We start from the raw sequence: 13331 nt of genomic DNA, 5'->3' as shown, positions 1-13331 counted from the left end.
TGTGTGCTCATTTATTCAACATTGATGGGTGTTTAATGAAGAACAATAATTTGTGTTGCTATTCTTGCAGTTATTTTGAAAAGAATATGTTGTGACAAAAACAATTCAACCTTATTAATAGTGTCATTAAGCAACAATCTGCAAAATATTGTAGAAAATAACTCGTGCAATGCAGTACATAAACAACAAGTGAGTGTTCCGAATTGGTGCATTTAAAATACATTATTCATGGAGTTTTTCAGAGATTTTGCAGCGAACAGCCTCCATGTGGCATCTGAATTTGAAGCTATTAAGGGGATTTTCTATCAATATGAGTTTTAAAAAAACACCCAACATATCATTTTAGCAAAAATGGATACTCAATATTTCAAACAAAGTAAGTAGTTGCTTAACCAACAGGACCCGAACTGCATGGGAATTACCGCTACAGCTAATGCCCTGGTGCCCATAGTTACAGCACTAATAGAAATAAAAGAAAAGATGGCGGGCATGGATCAGGTGAAAAGGGACTAGGGGCAAGGGGGAGCTCTTATTTGGCAACCCGGCTGGGAAGATGGTGGCCTCCTGCAATGAGGAGGCTCAGAGAGGCAGGATTACTGTATGGTAATGCCCCTGCTTTGGGCTTCCTCATTGGCTGCGAGGCCACAGCCACACCCCCACCAGGTGCTCATTTAAACATAAAAAAACTATATTAATAACTTGTGCAGAGAAAGGTTTTGGTGTTGTGTTATTACAGTTTTAAAATCAAACAAAAACCCAGGTTTGTAGGCCTTTTTCGACGAAGTGAAAATATCATGTTGAGATGGTAGATGCACACTCTTTTGATGGTGATCACAGGATAAATAAACAATGAAGAAATTCACGCACAAAGCTGAATTTATTTTTTTTTTTATTTATTTATTTTGCATTTGTTAAGCGCACTTGCAGCCCATGAGGCATCGAGGCGCTGTTACAGAGGAAACACAGATTAAGATTAGATTTTTTTTTTTTCTTTGTCTTAGTTACGTATTTATAACGCGCTTAAACACTCGGAGGTTTCTAAGCGCGGACCCGGGGATCGAACCTGTTGTTGCTTTGTGTCGTCTTGCTTCCAAGACGCGCACGCTGCCGCTGTGCTATCCTCTTATACAAAGAAAGAAAACACAAGGGAATTTCCCAATTTCAACTTCATTGGCTGCAGAAAGATGTATACAAGGAATTCAGTCATACATGGGCTCTTAATGTAGAGGACCAAACAAATGAAAGAAAAAACACATAGACAAACATTGTGAAGGAGCGCTCTTCCTCGGTGCAGGGGAATTTCATTTAAGCAGGGCCATCTTGTTCACCCAATAATTTGCACGTCATTGCAGGTGTCCAAACACTTAACCAAGATGAGTCTAATGAGTGGAATGCAGCATGAAAAAAACAGCTATGCTATTGTGAAGAAATTCCAAAATGTGAGATTCAAAGGAAGAGAATTTGAGGAATAAAGGGTATGCATTTCCACAACTTCCCTGTTGTCTCAAGTTTTTCACACGTACAGGGGACTTACATTTCCAATGTTTTCACCAGCCTGCAGTTTTTGGCCTGCAGTGATTGTAATGCCCAACTGGAATACGAATAGCACCCTGCACAAGCGTGTTGAGATGAAAACATTGTCAGAGGTCAGTGCATACCTTTGCAGCCTACATGCTGTGTTAGGGTCTTGCAGGAGGTCAAACAGAGTTACTTAGGTCTACTTGTGTTGTTATGGTGGAACCAGTACATAAATATTCCCTAAGCTTCCAAAGTGCCATGACCAAGGTTTCTTAGTTGTGCCTCATGTCTGATAGTGACTTACTGATTTGCATACTAAGTGGAGTACACAAAGATATGTCACAATATGTTGGAATGGTGAAATGTTCACCGATGGCTGAGTGTGCCTCTTGATTGATAATGGGCTACAATCATTTTGTGCTCAGGCAGGAGAAGTTGGCATCCATACTATCTATTGAAAGACCCAAAAAGACCAAAAATAAAAAAAACAAATGGGAGAGTTGACCGAATTTCAGGCGTATGAAAACTACATATGGCCGAAAGTTCCGACCAAATCTCCCATTTGCTTGCATTAAAACGGTCAGTGAGTGTCATGGTGGTGTCCCCCGCGCCCTTGTTCACTGAAATGGGAGCGCGGGTCACAGGGGTGTCCCCCGCTCCCATCTCAATAAATTGTATTAAAAAAAAAGATAAAAGGAAAAGCTGACCCTGTGGCGTCGGTTCACATACATGCAAGTGAAGGGAACCGGCATTGCAGAGGGATGCTGGAGATGGCGCAACACAAGGGGTTGTGCTGCCCACAGTTAAGTAAGGGGGTTGGAGGCAAGGGGATATTCTGAAATGTTTGGGGGAGAGAAAACAGAAAGTTATTTTTGATAAAATAACTTTTGGTCTTTTCTCTTTCGAAAATGTCAGCTTTGGGTGAATCACAGTAAATCACTATCTGTATCCGTACTCATTCCGTGTTCTGCAACGTTGTGTCCAACAGTTGTATGTGTGCAGTGATAACGGCAGGTTACAATCAAGCACTGTCAAAGTGGCTGACATGAAGGAAACAGGCTCAAAGTAGGACAAAGTGTGTCATAAATCCTGTAATTGGATTCAGGCCAGAATTTTTCAGGCTGAAAATCTTCAAGTACTTGAGTATCAAATTCCAGATTTGTGTCTTATTCAAGAGGCCACCTTCCAGTATTACCGATGACAGATCCTTCAATGTGTGCCCAACCTGTGTCAAGTGTTGGGCAATTTACCCATGCACTTGCCACATGATGGTCTGCCCTTACCCATGCACTTGTCACATGATGGCCATTACTTTACCTATTGTTTTATCTATTCCCATGTACTGCACTGTCCCTGCCCCCTTCCCACGCACTTTCGTGATCTGAATGACACCTGACCTAGTAGGATCATTGTCTGTCTTCCCTTTGTTCTCCTCCCTTGCCTCGTCGCACCTTGAATCACTTGTGTTTAGGCACGTTATAAATGCCATATCGTATCAAATCATATCATAACTGGTGCTAGATTATCAAAGAATCTACGCTCTGCATTGTCCACCAACATTCTTTAGTGTCAAATCTGGAATGGGCACTTTTTAGCAATTTCTGTGTCAAGACCGGAGGCTCACATTGTGCTTCTCTTTCTTTATTAAAACAAGAAAGCTCAGCAGCAAGATAGATTGTGCACGTGAGTGCAATATAGATAATATGCATAAAGAAAAGGTCCACCAAATATAACAAAATATAGAACAACATAAAAAATACATCATAATAAGTCCATAAGTCTCTGAGGAAAATAAGAAAACTCCATTTCCCAGACTTCCGTAGAGTTCATCTAGAGGCCACCAGCATGTGACCTTAGTCCTCTAAAAGGATCCCTTCATACAAAGCCACAATGCATTCTGGAGCTTGTAGTGTTAAAGGAGCCTTGCTCGGAACGACGTGCTGAGAGCTGCAGCCACAAGCCACAACATTAGCATGGAACACAATAGCGGTAGAAGAAACAGTCCCACATTCCTTCCCCCTGTGCCCTCATCACCAAAGAAGTTAGACTCCAGGCTCAATGGCTCACTGCATGCAGATTTGAGATTGCTGGCAGGCGAGAGGGCCAGCTGAGATGGCCAAAGAGGGGTAAATTGGCAATATAAATAATCAGGAGGGTGTTAAGGAGGAACTGCGTAATAAGTGTCAAATGCTACAAAGGAGGTGATTGCACAAGTGAGCTATGACAATGCATCACCTCTGCAGTGGCACCATTCGGCACTTTCCAATGTCATATGATAATGGCTTTTCAGGCTAATTTGTCAATCATTGCACCCAAAAGGCACTGCACTGCCAGCTTGCGGCGAAAAGAGCCAAGTGGACGTAAGTGCAACCCACAAAAAAGAATGACATGTTCCCGCAATAAAACAGCCTACTGTGGCTATTGTGTGCTGCTTTCTGATAATATGAAAACAGCGGTAAAGGCACAAACACTGTGTCAAAAAGTGACGCTACACTTGGATAATCTGGCCCCTGCTGGTGTTTCTGTTTTGTGGTTCTAGACAGTACATCTATGCAGGTTCATTCTTTCATGTAGTTGTGTGCAAGTCTCACCAACCTACTTTCCCTGAGGACATTTTCGATGTATCTGCAATGTTTGCTTGATTTGGTGCTCATATGTTGCCAGCTTTTGCATCTCCCAACAATGCAAAGGCATGTTTACTTTCTTATTTGTTTCGGAACAAGTGGACATTGTTTGGTTGCATATACGCTATTAAAGGTATTTTGTTTATTTAAATTCCCCTAGGGTGAACACTAGTTGTTTGCAATAAACAAAATCTGATATAAAAAGACTGGTGCTCTTAAACCCAGTGAGGAATACCCACAACACAGCATATGCTTAGCATACATGCAGGAAAACTACAGAAAAAATAAGTGATCTTAGGCACCAGCACACAACCAACACTGAGAATCCAATGAGCGACCAATCCACCAATCAACATCTCTAGGCAAGAACCTACACATGCAGAAGAATCAATACTTTCCAAAGGACTAACATAATACCCCAAAGAGGAATCAGACAAAATTTAACTTTGCAGGGAAGTCAAAGACTTCATATGACAGTTCCTGCTCAAGGAATATTTCCATGGACAAACCGATGAACAATACTCAAATTGACAGCACCATATGAATGCAGCCAGAAAATTGAGGCATACCTTGACTTCATCAGAGAATGTGTAATATCTGACATACTAAAACAACATATAACTAAACAGAATCTTACATCCTGAAAAAGAGGGACAGTTAGAACACTAAAAATAAACAAGGAAATCATAATAAATCCTACATAAAAGGGTGGAGCTGTTGTGGTCCAGAGTATTAGCATTACCATAGAGTACACACAAACTCTGGAGCAAATCATCAAGCCAATGCCAAGCAGTGTGGCCAAACACCTCCAACATCTCATAACAAACAATCCCAAAGATACCAAAGATCCACAGACTGGGAAATCCAGGCCACCCAAACATCCCTGGGATGAACACATTAAACAAAGCCATGACTACATATAATGCATCCACCATAAATCCACTGGTGATGGGTACACACCGCTTTGTACAGGATACAACATATTTCCTCAGGAAGATTCAAGAGGAAGAATGTGCACCACCGAATGCAGATTTCTACAAATCAGAACCTGCAAGATAGACATCACAATTAGAGCTGTAACAAATCTAACAAGGTTTATACTTACACACAACCATTTCAGCTTCAATGAAAGACATTTCATATAAAAGACTGGAATGGTCATGGGAAGAAAAATGGTGCCCCAGTATTCAAACCTTTTCATAGCAGACCTTGGGGAGTGTTTTTACAACAATCCCAGAAACCACTAGCACACATGCGGTACATCAACAAAATGTTCTTGATTGTGACCAAAGTTTAAGATTCCCTGAAATAATTCTATGAATCCCTGAAGGGCTTCCAAAACTAGATTAGGTTCACCATGGCATATTGCAAGATGCTTGATCTCACAATTCCTGTATAAGTGTGGTGATACCTCTGCGTCTGGGTGCTAAAGGGCACATAGAAACAGGTGAATATAGGAAACCAATAGAAAGGAACAAATACCTTCACATGGCAAGTGTCCTTCAAAGCCACACACAACAATCACGTATCTAAAGCCAGGCCATCTGATACCAAGCTGTAAGATCCAACAGGGAGATAAGGGACAATCAAATAGCGACACTCCATACACTCTTCTTGGAAAAGGGCCAGTCAGCCAGGCAAATTGGAAAATAGTTTGATTGCACATTGAGAATACCCCGAAAATACCTGTATCAATACAGTCACAGTGAAACCATGGTTCTCACATATCATCCAGCACAAACACAACTGAAAATAATTGTCAAGGACCTATGTGATGAATTGCATTATGCTCAGGATCTCCTGAGCAGTACAAGCTTTAGTAGGGATAAAATGGATGCACACAGCCTTTATATTTCTACAAAACAAACCACAATCATAGGTAAAACCGTGATTGTTAAGAGATATACCTCCTTCACCTTTTGTGTGAACATATAATGCTTTAATCTGCTGGCACATTCTGCATTGGGAGGATGATATATTTATGAAATCATTACTTTTTCAATACAGTTTAAACAACATTTTTTAAACCTTCGGACTTTGTGCTTTTTACTTGGAGGATCCTTCATGGGAGTGCTGCTCACTTCAACTGTGTCCCCGCGCCACCAAGCTTTGGATATAAATATATAGTCTCCTCTATGGAAGTCTTCTTGAGAACACTTCTAAATTCTTAGATCATTTCTTTCAACCATGTGTTGCCAGCCTTAGCTCCTATATACGAAATACCTCGGATCTACTTACCAAACTTGACAACATCAATTGGGAACCTGAATACATCCTAGTTTCAGTTGATGTATTCTCATATACCTCGATCAAGCATAGAGCTGGGATCAAAGCGTGTAGATTCTTTTTAGAATCCAGGTCCATCAGTCATCGACAGCATAATGAAATGCTGCTCAAAATTCTCCTGTTCTGTTTGGAACATAATTATTTCCTACATGAGACTGCCATTTACAAACAAACTCAAGGGATGGCGATGGGGTCTTGTATGGCCCCAGCTTAAGTCAATCTTTATATGGGGTGCTGGGAGACACAAGTGGCATGGGCAGAGGTAATGGAAGAGTTTACCAAGCACATAATAGTGTGGCACCGGTTTATAGATGACCTATTTATAACATGGGATGGCAATGAAGCACAGCTAGATAGCTATGTTAAAACTTTGAATGTCAACGATTTTAATCTAGAATTGACATCAGTTTTGAGTAGTAAAGAATTGGTCTTCCTGGATGTCCGGTTCACCATTGAAAATAACATTCTAACATCCGAGTTATTCAGGAAACAAACTAGTTCCAATTCCATGCTCCATGCCCACAGCCACCACCCCACTGCATTGAAAAATTTGATTCCCTATAGAGAGTTTATTAGAGCTAAAAGAGCGTGCAGTAATGAATTAGACTATCAAACAGAAGCCAAACACATAGGCCATAGATTTGTTGAACGACGTTACAACAAAAAGGTGGTAGCAGACTGTTTTGATAAAGCTGAAAATATGAATAGATTAGAACTATTCAGAACATCCAAAACTCAAAAGAAAGAAAAGATGAGATACATCACAGGGTATAACCATCAAGCCAAAAACATCAAATGTATTATGAGCAAGCACTGGAATGTCCTTTTAACAGATCCTGATCTAAAACAAGTGCTGGGAAAAACCCCTAATGTTACATATCGCAAGGCCCCTACCCTCAAAAACATAATTTCTCCAAGCATGGTTACTACTGAAACCTCTAGCCAATTTCTGAAATCAAATCTGGCAGGTTTTCGCAAATGTGCCAATTATAAAATGTGTGACTTTGTTTCTAGACAACCCTATACTGGTCCCAATGGAAAGGGATGGAAGTGTAAACACAAAATGACATGCACGACTAACAGGCCGATTCATGGAATAAATGTGCGCTGAAAATCTCTGCACAAGCGTGCGAAAGTGTGCAAATCGCAGCGCAAGTGCGGAAATTGCAGTGCAAGCATGCGAAATACGTGCACATCGATTCATGGAAGTCTGTGCGCGTGTAAAATCTGGGATGTGCGCTAAAATTCAGCGTGGCGCACGCGGGCGCACACGTCATCAAACGGCGTGCACTATGCGCACAGCGAAAGAGCACATAGCGCGGTGCACACAACAAAAGTAGGCAGAATATGGGGCGTAACACACGGAATGGGGAACAAGGTGTGAAAATGTGGGCGTTACGGGGGAAGTACAGGAGGCAAATGCGCAGAACGCCCACACGCACTCCTACAACACGTACTCATGGAATCGAACAGGGCAAACGCGTGTGCCAAAAAAGACACGCTAATCCAGAAACACGTACGCCAGCAGGAAGCAGGCGTAGGTGGACCCGTGCAGCATAAAAGTGTGCGCAAACAACAAACAAGCTCAGACGCTATGATGAATATACCGTTCCTCACAGCAGTGGTTTTGGAACACCGCAGGAGGAGGAGGATAGTCAGGGCCAGAATTTTTACACCCAGGACCAGCCTTTTTGGGATGTCTGATGACCAGGTGTATGGGAGGTACAGGTTTCCACCTCACATAATACTCGACCTGGTGAGTGAGTGGGAGGATGACCTCACATCACTCACCCTGTGCTCCCAAGCACTGAGCCCCTTGGAAATGGTGCTCAATGTACTGCACTTATTGGCCACTGGTTCATTTCAGAGGACAAGTGCCATAGTGGGGGGGGGGTGTCACAGGCCACGCAGTCACGCTGCCTACACCAGGTGTTGGCCATCATGACTGCACGCTCATCAGTCCGCAGGCACATATACCTGCCCAGAACACCTGCAGAAAGGCAGGCTGCCGTCCAGGATTTTTATGGTGTGGCGCACTTCCCAAAGTGCTAGGTGCCATTGATTGCACCCATGTGGCTCTACGTCCTCCGAGGGCAACTGAGCACATCTATAGAAACCGCAAGCACTGGCATTCCATCAACTTGCAGGTAGTATATGATGCCAAGGGAATTATCACCTCAGTATATGCCAACTATCCAGGGTCCACCCATGACAGTTTCATTTACAGAATGTCAACCCTAAACCGGGACCTAGAAGCTGGGCGGCATGGCGATACATGGCTGCTTGGTGAGTATAAATGCCTCTGCACATGCATGCATGTTAGATACTGAGTGAGTAATGTCACAACCCCACTAATGATACCCATCATCACCTCCCCAGGGGACAGTTCCTACCCTCTGAGCACCCACCTGATGATACCAATTCGGAACCCCATCACACCACCCGAGGTAAGATACAACAAAGCCCATATTGCAACCAAGGGCATAGATGAGCGTACATTCGGAGTGCTCAAGTCACGCTTTCGCTCCCTTGACGGCTCTGGTGGGCAGCTGTTATATGCGCCCCCAGTAGTGTGCAGGATCATAGTGGCAGCATGTGTCCTGCACAACGTTGCAGTTCGCCGGGGCCAGCCGGTGGACATGGTGGTGCCCCCACATCCCCAACCACATGCACGGCCGCTGCGCATGGGAGGGGAAAGGGCAGGTGGTGAGGCAGCCCGTACGCAGCTGGTGGCTAATTACTTCACCTAAAATCACACCCCTGTGGAGTGCACACAGCCCTGGTACATACCAGCTGACAATCAATGATGATGACATAAGGGACAGTCAACTGTCACAACCATACCAGCCTGATATTGGTCACCTGGAAGTGTTACATTGTGTGCATCCCTACCTACCGAAAGACAACCAATGCTGTGTCACAAAAAGACACACATTTATGCTGCATGAATGACTACCCCCTTGCAAAATACAACATGAAAACAGCGCCATGTAACCCAACCCCTCCCCATCTCCGCTACCCAACACACCATGGCATGTCATGCAATGTGAAAGCAAACAAAGGAATGCACAACACATGACACAAGTGTCACAAAGTGCACTGTCCCAAATGGAAACAGGCCACAGACAATATGCTCCCAGTAATCAATAACAAACAGCACACATGGCCAAATACTTACCAGCAACACAATACAGCAACACAGGATGAAACATTGCCAAAATATGACAGTAACAAATAAAAGTAGTGCAAGTTTCACAACCTGAATAAGCCACCGCTTCCATTGCAGAGTGTTGACGTCAGGCAAATGTGTCAGTGTACTGCATACAACATTAACTGCATCTGCAAAGGAGACGGCTTTGTGAAGACATGAAGAAGGTACCTGTGAATAAGGAGGAAGACATGGATGCACAAGCACATATCAATACACCATGCAGTGTTCAATACAACAACAATCCCCACTAGGGATGTACACACAGTTTTGACTACAGACTGCATCACACAGCTCATGGGAGCCCAATGTCACTGTATGTCACTGTCACTTGGTCACACCCTTTTGCAAGCCCATACAAAGGGAAGCAGGAGGGGTGTGTGTGTCAGGAACCCACGCATATAACCCAAACACAAGACACGCCTGCATGTGCCCAGCTGGAATACACCGTGGGTGCCCATGGGAGCCACACAAGGCGACACACTATAAATAAATAAATAAATAAATAAATAAAATCAAAAATGGTCATGTGGGTGCCGGGGGGCGGCGAGGCCAACAGCCACATGCGTGGATGTTGCAAAAAAAAAATACCTCCATGGGCTCATGGCCTGCACGGCTACGCTAGTGTGGGGGGAGTGCTGCTGTCGCTCTCATCACCTCTGCTGCTGCATCAGGAGGTGGTGGAACTATGGGAGGCAGCCCACGCAAAGCCCTGGTATGGTCCTCTATGGCAGCAAGCATGCGGGTGTGGAAGGTCTCGTTCTGAAGGATGATAGTACGGAGATCCCCATGCAGCACCTGACGAGTTGCTTGCATTTGTGCACGCATGGCCTCCTGTGATGCCCGGATCTCCTCTCGAGTTGCCTGCAGCTCAGCTGAGAGCGAACGTGTGAGCTGCTCCAGCTGCTGTTCTGACCTTAAATTTCGGGAAGCCTCAAGTTCACCCAGAGTCTCCCTGAGGTTATGGAGTTCTACCCTCAGGGCTTCCCTGTGGCCCTGTGACTCTATATATATGGCTTTGCGCATAGTCTCCAGTGCCGCCCATTGGTCCCTGTTGGACGCCAACATGTCTTCCCTGTGAGATTGGCAAATGGAGTCTGTTGCCTGCTGTTGTTGCTCCATCTGCCTTTCAGGGGGAGAATGGAAATGGCCACCCTCTCCATTGCCTGAGCCATCATTTCAACCGATGCTCCCTGTTGGGCTGCTATACTGTAAATGGAGTTTTCCCATACAGTATTGCCTGGTGGCATACGGCCACCGCGTCGGCGGGCACCACACCTGTTTGGGGCAAGGCGATCTGCACCTTGCTGTGCTGGCACTGCCTGAGTCTGCAGGACTGCATTCCCCCTCTGATCTTCTGGCCCAGGAACAGGATCAGATGCTGTGGAGTTTGACCCTGCATCCGTAACCGCCAAAGGCGGACTTACCAATACTGACATTCCCATAGAAGGTTCTACCCCTGGTGCAGGTGGGTTGGACAGAACAGAATCCCTGCCAGAAACACTCACCTGCGACGGCACATACGTCTCATCATCCGATTCAGCACACACATAGGCCTGACAAGCCAGAGATCCAGTACATGATTTACACATGTCCCACATGACTATAACCCTGGCATGCATGCACTGTCAATGAGTTGGAAGTGGAGGCAAAAAGCAGAGACTGATGACACCAAGATGGAAAAGCAACAAATTTGCTTCATGCTGGGTAGCACTTGCATCACACATTAGCCTGTGAGTGGCATGTCCAATACACATACATGACACATGCCAGCACACAGATGGCATGTAGCATAGCCATGGTACATTTGACAAGTACAGCCATATATCAGTGAATGAGTACTGTCACCCATCCATGTGAGATGGACATGATGAGATGAAAAATGCTACATAGTGTGACAAAATACGCATGTGCCACACACTGCAATTCATCCAGTGTACAGTAATACAGTGATGGCAGGCAGATGTACACATCAATGGTTGGTCATTTCAACATGACAGGAAACAACTATCATGTACCACATTCAAACAGGCCCCAAAAATTAATGTGAGCAGGCCAATACTCAATCAGCCTGAATGGTCTAATCATTCACATGAAAAGGTAACAAATGTGGGCCAATGATGGGTGTAATCAATGACAGAAGCATGTCACATATGTGGCATTAGGGCTGATAAATGCATTGCAAAAATTGGAGAATTGAAACAATCAGCCTGAATGAACCCTGAAAAAATCTGAACAATGTTGTTGCAAGATGACAGTTCAAGGGCAACTGCAGTAATGTTGCGCTAATTGTCTTGGTTTGGAGGAAGCACATGGGTGACCCATACCACTCAGGAGTACACACCCTTACCAGGCACTCAATCAGAACCCGTCACCCAAACAACATACACATGGATTACACACACATGCATGAGCACTCACCGGACAATGCGCCGTAATCTGGTAGGTCTCCCACGCCTTGGATATGTTCCTCTGTGATGAAGGTTCCAGCAACAGACTCATGTTCAGTGAGTTGGTTGTCCTCTGGTGGAGACCCACCGCCAGTCACCAGAGTAGAGGCATGATTTGAGGCCAGCTTGTTCTTTGCTCTGCGTTTCAGGTCATTCCACCGCTTGTAGCAATCATCAGCTGTGCGCCTCACCAATCCAAGGGCACTAATGATGTCCGCGATGGTCTGCCAGTGTGCCTTACGATGACCAGGTGTGGTCTTGCACCCTGCAGTCACCACCATTTCACGGCTATGTGCCGACACATAGGCCACTAGTGCATCAAGTTCCGCATCATTAAAGCTAGGCTTCCTTGACGTGCTGGAGTGTGTAGCCGTTTCTGGGGTCTCAGCTTGTACTGCCAGAGCACCCTTCTTCTTCTTTTTCAAAGGTGGTGCGGATCCTGTGTGGCTTACGCCGCTCTGGTCAGTAGGGGAAGAAGCGCCGGTGGACTGGGTACTAGGAGTGTGCGAATGCACAATAACCATAGGTCTTGGTGCAGGCATTGGCTGCATGGTGATGTTGGCAGGGCCAACGTCAGTTTGATGGACCTGGACCGACACTGTCCCGGCTGGGAGACTCAGAGCTGGGGTGGATAGAGATGCAGCTGCCCCTGCAGCCTCCCCACCCTGCCTACTTGAGGCAGCAGATGACATTGCTGCCCCAGATCCATGTGGCCTGGTGACAGCAACTTGCACCGCCACACGTGGCTTAGACTTGCTGACCTGGAAGTCAGCCTGGGAGTCATCCTGTGCCGGTTCAGGTGCCAAAATGGACTGGTCCAACAAGGGCTGAGCTGGGATGGTGTCAGCTACGTTTCCCACAACCATGGGGTGGGGGGCATAGGTGTCCCTGATTGGTCCTCCACACACGGGGGTCTAGGGGCACCCTGCAAATCCTGGCCAAGTCCCCTACTGCGCCCACCATGCCCACCTTTTGGAGGTCGGCCACCATTGCCTCCCTTACCGCTTGGTCACCTCCCAACCATGGCGCTGATGTTGTTGTGCGTATGGGAGTAGCAGTAAACAATTGTCCTGGGCAATTGGGGGTGAAAGGGGTAGTGTACTAGATGGAATTCATACCCTAGTGCTCTAGCAAGGCTGTCTGTGACCCCTGGGGGAAGATGACGGATCACGCAACGCACAGGCACCCTGAAAACAAAAATGAACGTGCACGCAACCCCTCGTAGACCACGTGCGTGTAAAAATG

The 13331-nt window shown here is 45.4% G+C and overlaps 1 protein-coding gene across 3 annotated transcripts in view; it reads right to left on the bottom strand.

Annotated features, from left to right (window-relative positions):
- ARAP2 (ArfGAP with RhoGAP domain, ankyrin repeat and PH domain 2) overlaps positions 1–13331 on the bottom strand; it is a 1740202-nt gene that overhangs the window by 1187577 nt on the left and 539294 nt on the right. The gene's annotated exons all lie outside the window — the stretch shown is intronic.

Source organism: Ambystoma mexicanum, chromosome 6q (genome assembly GCF_040938575.1).
Source record: "Ambystoma mexicanum isolate Mex_15411 chromosome 6q, UKY_AmexF1_1, whole genome shotgun sequence".
In the NCBI taxonomy this organism is placed as follows: Eukaryota; Metazoa; Chordata; class Amphibia; order Caudata; family Ambystomatidae; genus Ambystoma; species Ambystoma mexicanum.
The sequence above is the reverse complement of the archived record's forward strand: the minus strand, read 5'-3'. Positions and strand labels throughout refer to the sequence as shown.